Source organism: Pelophylax lessonae, assembly GCF_965119305.1.
Source record: "Pelophylax lessonae genome assembly, chromosome: 9".
NCBI classification, from domain to species: domain Eukaryota; kingdom Metazoa; phylum Chordata; class Amphibia; order Anura; family Ranidae; genus Pelophylax; species Pelophylax lessonae.
In genome coordinates, this window is record NC_138776.1 from 134555513 (window position 1) to 134567210 (window position 11698).

An 11698-nucleotide genomic window follows, 5' to 3' on the forward strand; every position below is an offset into this window, starting at 1 on the left:
CATTCATTTATTCATCAATCAATCTATACACTCCTTTCTAACACACATCCATCCATTCATCCACCATAGCATCCTTCCATTCTCCCCATCCATCCAAGCTATCCATCCTAAGTATTAAACCAGTGGTTGTATCCCAAAACCAGAAGCTTCTCAAACTTCTGGTCAGAGAGCCTATTCCTCTTTGGAGTGAAGACAAGTTTCCCTAGACTAAAGAGTCTCCCCACTGGGGCACTGGACGGAGTGGCTGCATTATATCTGAGTGAAATTTTCTTTATCAGTGCAAATCCATTTAGAGAGTCTATCTCTTATGCTCCTGATTTGAAATAACCTGTGACTTGACTTTCAGCGGTAGAACAGGTGTCATCCTCTTACTCAAAGGAAAATAACTCATCCTCTATGGCTGAGTCTCTGCTAAGGCAGTGTGTTGATGTGCTGGTAGTGGTTCCTGCTTGCTGGTCTTGATCTAGGACAAGTTTCCGGCACTCCGCCAGCAGACTTGCCTTGGCCTTGTCCTTCCTGACCTGTGTCCGAAGCCAGCGTAGTTTGAACTTGGGCAGGGTCACAGCAGCCAAGACAGCATCCTCACTTTTCAGCACCTCTGCAAATCTTGTTTTGATTGCCTGAAATGATAAGGACGCAAAGAACATATTATTTTATTTCAAGTACTTATATAGCACCGTCAATTTACGCAGCTCTTTACATATACAGTGTCTCGCAAAAATGAGTACACCCCTCACATTTTTGTAAATATTTTATTATATCTTTTCATGTGACAACACTGAACAAAATGACACTTTGCTACAATGTAAAGTAGTGGGTGTACAGTTTGTATAACAGTGTAACTTTGCTGTCCCCTCAAAATAAATCGACACATAGCCATTAATACAAAGAAATGGGAGCAGGAGAAATAAAAGAAACCCGCTCACCCGGCGCTCTAAAAGAAAAATCTCAATTTATAAAATAAACAGTGTAAAAGCTGCTGCTATTAAAAAGATAAAATCTAACAACAGAGGTGTATCATAAAAGGTTGGCCGCCTAGGTACCGAGTGGCGAGCTCTTACAGTGGGGAATGGTTTCGGGACACAGGTTTTACCTTTCCTAATCTACGCTTGTATGTATATGATTGATGTAAGTGCATTACTGAAGGGGTTTGTCTGCTTGGGTGAATAAAGTTGAAAATATGCAGTATCACGCTATGTGACTTTATTACTTTTCATGCACTATGGTATGCTGACTGGCCTAATGTGAGGAGAGTATCCCATCCAGTAATTACCAGGCTTCGGAAGTATATTGGGTGTACTTGCAGTAAGGAATATCTTCCATCCAGAGTCTAAAGGGGATCTGATGATTTACTGGTTCCTAGTCTGTGACAGCTTTATTTGGCTTACATGGATTGCCCTTTGGTGAGCTTATAACCATAAGGCGTGCACAGCGGTGAGGTGGAGGCTCCTTTTTTGCTCTGTGTTTTGAATGCACTACGAGGGATGATCTGCATCTTTGGAGTGTCACCCTTTTATATATTACTCCCTGGACAGTGTGCATTAACTTTTCACTATTTTTTCACTCATAGCAGAGACTCTATATATTTATGTGGTTGTGCATGAATTATTAGCGCTGCTAGTGTGCCGTTTAAGGCGGAGCTGTCTTTTGATTTTATCTCCATTTATGATATACCTCTGTTGTTACACAGCCATTAATGTCTAAACTGCTGGCAATAAAAGTGAGTACACCCCTAAATGAAAATGTCAAAATTGGGCCCAATTAGCCATCTTCCCTCCCTGGTGTCATGTGACTCATTAGTGTTACAAGGTCTCAGGTGTGAATGGGGAGCAAGTGTGTTAAATTTGGTGTTATTGCTCTAACTTTCTCATACTGGTTACTGGAAGTTCAACATGGCACCTCATGGCAAAAGAACTCTATGATGATCTGAAAAAAAGAATTGTTGCTCTACATAAAGGCCTAGGCTATAAGAAGATTGCCAGGACCCTGAAACCGAGCTGCAGCACAGTGGCCAAGACCATACAGCGGTTTAACAGGACAGGTTTTACTCAGAACAGGCCTCGCCATGGTCGACCAAAGAAGTTGTCTTTAGGAAATAGACGTATTTGCTGAAGAGGTTGAAGGTGTGGGGGGTCAGCCTGTCAGTGCTCAGACCATACGCCGCACACTGCATGGAATTGGTCTGCGTGGCTGTTGTCCAAGAAGCAAGCCTCTTCTCAAGATATAACACTAGAAAGCCCGCAAACAGTTTGCTGAAGACAAGCAGACTAAGGACATGGATTACTGGAACCATGGCCTGTGGCCTGATGAGACCAAGAGAAACTTATTTGATTCAGATGGTGTCAAGAGTGTGTGGCTGCAACCAGGTGAGGAGTGCAAAGACAAGCGTGTCTTGCCTACAGTCATGCATGGTGGTGGGAGTGTCGTGGTCTGGGGCTGCATGAGTGCTGCCAACACTGGGGAGCTACAGTTCATTGAGGGAACCATGAATGCCAACATGTACTGTGACATACTGAAGCAGAGCATGATCCCCTCCCTTTGGAGACCGGGCCGCAGGGCAGTATTTCAACATGATAACGAACCAAAACACACCTCCAAGGCGACCACTGCCTTGCTAAAGAAGCTGAGGGTAAAGATGATGGACTGGCCAAGCATGTCTCCAGACCTAAACCCTATTGAACATCTGTGGGCATCACAAAATGAAAGGTGGAGGAGCTCTAGGTTTCTAACATCCATCAGCTCCATTCTCCATGCCCAAGAGAGTTAAGGCAGTGCTGGGAAATAATGGCCACACAAAATATTGACACTTTGGGCCCAATTTGGACATTTGTACTTAGGGGCACTTTTGTTGCCAGCAGTTTAGACATTACTGGCTGTGTGTTGAGTTATTTTGAGGGGACAGTAAATTTACACTGTTATACAAGCTGTACACTCACTACTTTACATTGTAGCAAAGTGTTATTTCTTCAGTGTTGTCACATGAAAAGATATAATAAAATATTTACAAAAATATGAGGGGTTTACTCACTTTTGTGAGATATTATATATGTCACACAATCCTATATACACAATCCTATACTCACAGTTAAGTAGAGTCCTGCGAGCTACCCCCCTAACCTGATTTTTAGGCTGCTGCAAACACTTCACTGCTCAAAAAGTGCACAGTGCTAAAATTTACCTATACTCACAGTTGATCCAGAGGAAGGAGAAAAACCCCAGCAAAGCGTGATCCATTTTTTCCAGCAAGGGACAAATTCCTTCCTGATCTCCCTGAGAGGCAATCCGATATTCCACGGATCAACTTTACTTATAAATGTTAGTATCCAGTTATATTATGTACATTTAGGAAAGAATCCAGGCCAATCTACTGAGCTGGCCAGAACCAGCTCTTGAGGGAGTCTGTTCCACATTTTCACAGCTCTTAATGTGAAGAAACCTTTCTATATTTGAAGATTAATTGTCTTTTTTTCTTTAGACGTAAAGAGTGGCCCATTGTCCTCTGTGATGACCTTAAAGCGGAGTTCCGGGCACAAAATCGATATTTTTTTTTGTGCCCGTCCGCTTCTTCCCCTTCACCTGAAACAGAATTGGATAGTTAGATTTTTTTTTTTATTCACTCACCTTGTAATTGAAGATCGAAGATACTCACCTAGTCTTCGCTTCCTCCCTCAGCGCCGCGGCTCACCCGTCACTTCCTGGCTTGCACTGATTCCTGGGAGCTGAACGTCATCGCTCCCAGGAATCAATGCGACGGCACCGGCCCCGCTCGTCACTTCCGGGCGACGCCGCATTCCCCTGCTAAACAGCTTCTGGGCATGCCCAGAAGCTGTGGAGAAATGCGGCGCCGCACCGGAAGTGACGAAAGGGGCCGGTGCAGGCACATTCTGGGACAAGAAGACGCGGAAGAAGACACAGAAGAGGACCGCGCCGGCTTCAGCTGCCCACAAGAGAGATGGAAACGCTGTGGAAGAAATTTTATAAGTAAGTATTTCTTCTAAAAGGTAAGTGCGAACCGGGACAGATCAGAGGCTAGCCATTGTGGAATGTGCTAGCCCTGACTGTCCCGGGGGTATGTTCAGTGAAAAATGACTTCTGTGCCCGGAACTCCGCTTTAAAGTCAATAACTCAACACCAAGTTCACTATTTGGGCCACCTAAGTATTTATACATGTTTATACATGTAGATCATATCCCCCTTTTACGAAGGCAGATTTGCAGATCTCCACTATGGAAGACACTGTGAGTTCCTAGGGGGCCTCTATCTCACCCAACAACAGCAGGGGAAAATCCTTGCTGCCCATGCATAGGATGCCAAAAGTGGGCTGTGGCACAACGGTGTTGGAATCCAGGGCCTGCTGGGGGAGCCAAAGGCTAGGATCCTGTGATTTTCACAGAGGGTTTCTTCCCTGAGCTCCTGTCTGTGACTGAGGTTTCTTGCACATACTGTACATGCTTGAAGTGGCTCATAAGTTTCTGACAGCCTGCCCAAATCCTAGAGTCAGTAAATTACTTTGTCTGTTTTTTAACTATAGAAACCCAGCACCATCCAGGAAAAAGAAAAACCCCATTCTTGGAGACAGCATTGTTCTCCTTTTCCTTGATTTTCACTTCAAAATTCAACACAGATGGAGATCCTTTGTGGATGTCCGTAAATGACAAAGTGCTGAAGAACTATAGTATATGGTATCCCAGCCTTTCTATAAGTTGTTTGTTCATAGAGCTGTTTACCTTACACTACTGGCACCCCTGGTCTCCCTTCCTAGAGCTGTTTACCTTACACTACTGGCACCCCTGGTCTCCGGTCCTTCCTATTTCCTTCACACAGTCAGGCAGCTGTACTACTATGCCATAATAATAATATTCCCCTCTTTGTCGCGGAATTTAGGGGAACTTTAGGTCAGTATAGTGTGGTCATGTACAGTTGTGTTGTGCCTTTTTTATCATTTAGGGATTAGCAACATGGTCCATGTGCATTTTTTTCTCCCTTTGGTTTGAAGGTACTGCAGGTCTTTGGGTTGAATTATTTGCCAAATGTTATTGTCTGTTTATTGTTTTGTTGGTGTGCCCGCTTGGCTGTACATGGGACACAACTGCAGTGGTGCATGTAGTCACCTTTCCTCTCATTCACCAAGAGCTGGATTTACAACTCAGGATCCTCTAGGCAGGGAATTCTGAACTCCCCAAAAAAAAGACAGTAATGCTGGCCATACAAGCACAGAATTTCGGCCGAAATTGGTCATTTTCGGATAGATCATTCGACATTCGTGCCGTTAGTGAACCCAAATTTACAGACGATATCGACCATAGGACTGACTAATGTCGATGGATTTAAAGAGAAAACTTATACTGTTTCAACTAAAGTTTATACGTGTATGTTATAATCGAAGCAAAAAGAATATTCTGGCTTATATGATTTTATTGTTATCGAACGATCACTACCAACGTGGAAACGATCATATAAACAAGTTTATTCTATCAGTTAGTTGGCAATTCGCTTTCGAACGACGAATAATCGCTCAGTCTGCAAACGGCCAAGATTCTGTATGTGTATGGGCAGCATAAGACCGACTTTTTTTTACACAAGGTAACTTCAAGGTACAAGGTAACTCCATCATCCTCATCCCTCTCCAGATTCATCCTCAACCCCCTCCAGAATCATCCTCATCCCTCTCCACATTGTAACCCCATCATCCACATCCCTCTCCAGAATCATCCTCATCCCTCTCCACAATGTAACTCCATCATCCTCATCCCTCTCCAGATTCATCCTCAACCCCCTCCAGAATCATCCTCATTCTTCTCCACATTGTAACCCCATCATCCACATCCCTCTCCAGAATCATCCTCATCCCTCTCCACAAAGTAACTCCATCATCCTCATCCCTCTCCAGATTTATCCTCAACCCCCTCTGGAATCATCCTCATCCCTTTCCACAATGTAACTCCCTCATCCTCATCCCTCTCCAGATTTATCCTCAACCCCCTCTGGAATCATCCTCATCCCTTTCCACAATGTAACTCCATCATCCTCATCCCTCTCCAGAATCATCCTTATCCCTCTCCACAATGTAACTCCATCATTGGCAACCCCCTCCAGAATCATCCTCATCCCTCTCCGCAATGTAACTCCATCATCCTTATCCCTTTCCAGAATCATCATCATCCCTCTCCACCATGTAACTCCATCATCCTCATCCCCCTCCAGAATTATCCTCATCCCCATCACTCCTTACAATGTAACTCCATCCTCCTCGACCCTTTCCAGAATCATCCTCATCCCTCTCCACAATGTAACTCCATCATCCTCATCCCCATCCAGAATCATCCTAATCCCTCTCCACAATGTAACTCCATCACCCTAATCCCCCTCCAGAATCAACCCCATCCCCATCCAGAATCATCCTCATCCCTCTCTACAATGTAACTCTTTACTCCTCGACCCTCTCCAGAATCATCCTCATGCCTCTCCACAATGTAACTCCATCATCCTCATCCCCATCCAGAATCATCTTAATCCCTCTACACAATGTAACTCCATCATCCTCACCCCCCTCCAGAATCATCCTCATCCCTCTCCACAATGTAACTCCATCATCCTAACCCCTCTCCAGAATCATCCTTATCCCTCCCACAATGTAACTTCATCCTCCTCATCCCCCTCCAGAATCATCCTCATCCCTCTCCACAATGTAACTCTATCATCCTCATGCCCCTCTATAATCATCCTCATCCCTCTCCACAATGTAACTCCAGAATCATCCTCATCCCTCTCCACAATGTATTTCCATCATCCTCACCCCCCTCCAGAATCATCCTCATCCCTCTCCCCAATGTAACTCCATCATCCTAACCCCTCTCCAGAATCATCCTCACCCCTCTGCACAATGTAACTCAATCATCTTCATCCCTCTCCAGAATCATCCTTATCCCTCCCCACAATGTAACTTCATCCTTCTCATCCCCCTCCAGATTCATCCTCATCCCTCTCCACAATGTAACTCTATCATCCTCATGCCCCTCTATAATCATCCTCATCCCTCTCCACAATGTAACTCCATCCTCTTCATCCCTCTCCACAATGTATTTCCATCATCCTCATCCCCCTCCAGAATCATCCTCATCCCTCTCCACAATGTAACCCCATCATCCTCATCCCTCTCCAGAATCATCCTCATCCCTCTCCACAATGTAACTCCATCATCCTCATCCCTCTCCACAATGTAACCCCATCATCCTCATCCCTCTCCAGAATCATCCTCCTCTCTCTCCACAATGAAACTCCATCCTCCTCATTTACATATTAATACTATGGCTACTAACACTGAAGGTAGTGTCTTGAAAATCAGAGGCCCTAATTCCAGGTTTAAATGAGCCCTGATGAGGAGTTGGAGGTCAGATTTTCAGTGGAATTTACTAAATCACAGGCAAACATTATACCAAGTTATTGACAACCCTTTACGGAACGCCATCATCCATCATCAAATAGGGAGAATCACCTTTTGAAAAAGATAAATAAAATGTGAAGCTTCTGGCAAGTCTTATAGCAGATTCGCAGGTACAAACTGCTACCCCTGTATTCAACAGTTAAAATGGGTAAAAAGGTTAAATTCGCGCTTACACTGTATTTTCTTGTAAAATTGCCCCTAAAATTGTACACAGTGCTGGAATATGGCTTCCGCCTGCGTCACTTCTTGTTTCCTTGTCTATAGGCATGAACGGAGGTGGACGAGGAAACTGGAAGTGATGCAGGCGGAAGCCGTGTTCCAGGACTGTGTACAATTTTATGGGCAAGTACAATGTATGCGCAATTTTAATCTTTAATAAATAAGGAACATAACTCCCACATTAGGAGAGGTACTAAGAGAAACACAGCGAGGACCCCCAGTCACCCTAGAGGACATAGGAGGACAGAGGAGGACACACACCAGTGGAAGGACTCTACATATATGCTTTAATACAAGCGCAAACAAGGTGAGAGTTCTGTGAGCACAGAGGTGGTAGTGGACCACACAAAGCACAGACAACATTGCACAAAACACAAGAGACCCTATCATTTCTATAACTTCCGCTTTATTGCATTTTTCGTATACTTATTGCACTACTATGATGTAGTGATCTCCCACGTATATAGCTGTATATTACAGTGAATTGATGACATATATTATACCCATTGCATGAATATTACACGCAAAACACTTGTTGGAATCACTATATTAACACAAATACTAACCTGTGTGAAAGAGGCCTTAGCAGCTAGCAGTAGTTTTTCACTGCGGGAAGTCCAGTAGCTCAGCCGCCTGCTTGCCACCCGGACCCTGGGACACAGAGACAGTGAGACCCCCCCGGAATATGCACAATGGAACTTACTAGTCTATAAAAGTACATATCTTCCTACTCTTGTGAGTTGTTCTACCTTTACCATTAAAATGTTTTTAAATTACTACACTTAGAAGCACTGCTCCCTTCCCTCCCAGTCAATCACAGAGTACTTTCTAGCTCTATTGGAACTGGCAACCCTCCAGTGTTGGATTCTTTGACTCAGAGATAAATACACTATATTGTCAAAAGTATTAGGACGCCTGCCTTTAACCCAACATGAACTTTAAGGGCAATCCAGTCTTAGTCCGTAGGGTTCAGTATTGAGTTGGCCCACCCTTTGCAGCTATAACAGCTTCAACTCTTCTGGGAAGGCTGTCCACAAGGTTAAGAAGTGTGTCTATGGGAGTGTTTTACCATTCTTCCATTCATTAAGGACCTTGCTTTGTGCACTGGTTTAAATCATTTGGTGGAGGGGGGGTTATGGTGTGGGGTTGTTTTTCAGGGGTTGTGCTTGGCCCCTTAATTCCAGTGAAGGGAACTCTTAAGGCGTCAGCATACCAACACATTTCTGACAATTTCATGCTCCTAACTTTGTGGGAAAAGTTTGGGGATGGCCCCTTCCTGTTCCAACATGACTGGTCCAAACATTCCCATAGACACACTCCTAAACCTTGAGGACAGCCTTCCCAGAAGAGTTGAAGCTGTTAAAGCTGCAAAGGGTGGGCCAACTCAATATTGAACTCTATGGACTAAGACTGGGATGCCCAGTAAAGGCAGGCATAGTGTATTTTTTAATGGACTCTTTGATATGTATTTATGACAGCCCAGTTGACCCATGGGAATGTTCTCTCTTGTGGTCCAAATATCTACCTTACTATTGACTGCAGTTCACCAAATGACATACAATCTACAATGGATAAATACGAACCGCCCCTCACTGTCAATTAGGCTGTGATGCTCCTGAAAGTCGAGGGACCGATGGACCAACACAATCACCCCCCGGGAGTACGAGGTGTGAGTGGAATGGTATTCCCAGCCCGCCCAGGCATAATGCAGCCAGGATCGCGAGTCTGCATCCAGGTGCGTCTCCTGTAAGGAACAAATGGCTGGAAAATGCCTGCGTAGGGCCGCAGAAACCATAGACCTCTTAAGGACGTTCCAGGAGACAATTGGAACCACAGTCATGGTGGGTGGCAGTACATCAAAACAACAGGAGACATAATAGGGCAGGCCCACAGGGGCCACAGTAGCCAAAACAGGGGGCAGCGGCAGAGGCACTCCTGGCATGCTCGGCCATCAGCAGTCCAGGGGGATGTGTAAGCAGGCTCCAGACTCCAAAACAGGAAGGCCAACATGACCCTCCAACAGGTAGAAAATAAACAAAATAACAGTACTCCGGTCCGTGGGGACCCCGACCCAGTACACAAGCTCCCAGGAGCAAGGTACACAGTCACCAGAGCAGCAGTCAGTGTCCCCGAGAAGACCCCCAAATCCTCACCCCCACCCTCGCCCAGGACAACAGGTCCCAGCATTATCAGAAAGAAAGCAGACTGTCCGCTGCTGTGAAAACATAAAAGAAAAAAATAAGGGGGGGGGGGGGAGCGGGGGAAGGGACAAGAGCAAACAGGCAGGGGAACCAAAGTTCTGCGGTATGGACAGATCCTTGAAGCTCCAAAAACAAACCATAGAAAAAATCACGTATCCCAGCAGATCTCCAGGATAATAACACTAAAAGGGATTAGGGGGTCACCGCCCCACAAAACGACAGGACTGAGAGCGCTCGCCCCAGGCTCAAGCCGCACCATCATTTGGAGGTGGCTGACGTGGGCGAAGAAGGTGCTCATTGTGGTCAATCCAGGCCGAAGCTTCGGACGGATCCTCAAAAAAGTGGTGTTGACCTCCAGCAATGATACGAAGCTTCGCCGGGTACAGCATAGCGTATGAGGCCTGTAGCTTCTGCAGTCGTTGCTTGACAGCGAAGAATTTCGCCCTGCTCCTCTGCACCTCAGCAGAAAAGTCCGGATAAAACGAGACACGCACCCCGTTGTATTGGACATCTCGCCTTTCCCGCGCCAGCCTCAGGATGGTCTCCTTGTCTCGGTAATTAAGCAGGCGGGCCAGCATGGTTCTCGGCGGGCGTCCCGGTTTCAGGGGTCGGGGGGGAACTCTATGGGCTCGCTCCACAGCATACAGAGAGGAAAAAGCGTCCCCGCCAAAAGTGTCCTTCAGCCATGTTTCCACAAATTCCGTGGGGTCCCTGCCTTCCACCTTCTCAGGGAGGCCGACAATTCTTACATTGTTCCGCCGGAGACGGTTTTCCACATCCTCAGCCCTCTGCTCCAGGGCTCTGGCCAGACCTGCAGTCTGTCTGGACTCCCTGGTCAGGGGGGGAATCTGATCTTCCATGTCGCTGACTCGCCCCTCTACTGCAGTGGTGCGCTCCCTGACCTTCTGGAGGTCCTGCCGAAGAGGGGACACAGCTTCGGTCAGGCCTCCAAACTGCTTCTTAAGGTGGTCCACCGAGGCATTGCAGCGGTTTATGGCCCGTAGTATGTCCGCTAGCGTGGGCTGCACATCCTCATCCCCATCTCCCTCCTCCATGCCATCCGGGATCTCAGCAGCACAGGCCTCATCCCCAGGCTCAATCCCTCCCGGGATGGCCGGCCCAGGGTCAGCAGAGCTGGCAGCAGCGCTCGAGTCCTTCTCCTTCCCCTTCCCCACAGAGCCAGGGGATTTTTGGGCATAAAAGCGCATGTCACGCTGTGGCTCCTTCGGCGGGTGCTTCGGGGGTTTAGAGGACTTACTTGAGGAGGAGGCAGACTTCTCCGAGCTTTTGGAAGGACGCTGCGGGAGGCCGGGTGCGGCGCCATCTTGGTTCCCAGGCATCTTGGTGTCCCCGCGGGTCTGGCGGCGGAGCATCACCCGGACACGAGGAGAAGAGAGTCCCGACGTGTGCCCTAAGGTGCGGAGATGCGGCGGTGACCCGGTAGGCAACTGTGGAGACCGGGGAAAGGATCGTAGTTACAGATACTAGCATGAGCTCAGTGTGATGCGTCCTCTCACATGCCGCTCCAGGCCATGCCCCCCCCCACCAAATGACATAAACTTTACATATGATTTTTTATCTAGTAAAGTTTTGTTTTATGCTTTTTATCAAAACTGTTCTTGGTGTGTCTGTTCATTTTAAATATTCACTAGATATTCCAGTGGCTGTCCAGTATACCTTCATTATAAATTTTGTTGTTCCCACATTTTGATACAGAACATTTGAATTTCGGAAGCTGGTTACATTCTTTTAATCTTATTTTATCCCAACTGCAGCTGCCATTTTATCTCAACACACTTCAACTAAAATCGTGTTAACGATTTGTTTCACGGCA

The 11698-nt window shown here is 46.3% G+C and overlaps 1 pseudogene across 1 annotated transcript; it reads right to left on the reverse strand.

Annotated features, from left to right (window-relative positions):
• Positions 1-107: 107 nt before the first annotated feature.
• LOC309564275 lies at positions 108-9605 on the reverse strand (annotated as a pseudogene). Its single transcript has 3 exons — positions 9257-9605; positions 927-934; positions 108-620 (listed from the first exon to the last, which is right to left on the reverse strand). The product of its transcript is annotated as an uncharacterized misc_RNA (transcript).
• Between the last annotated feature and the right edge of the window lie 2093 nt (positions 9606-11698).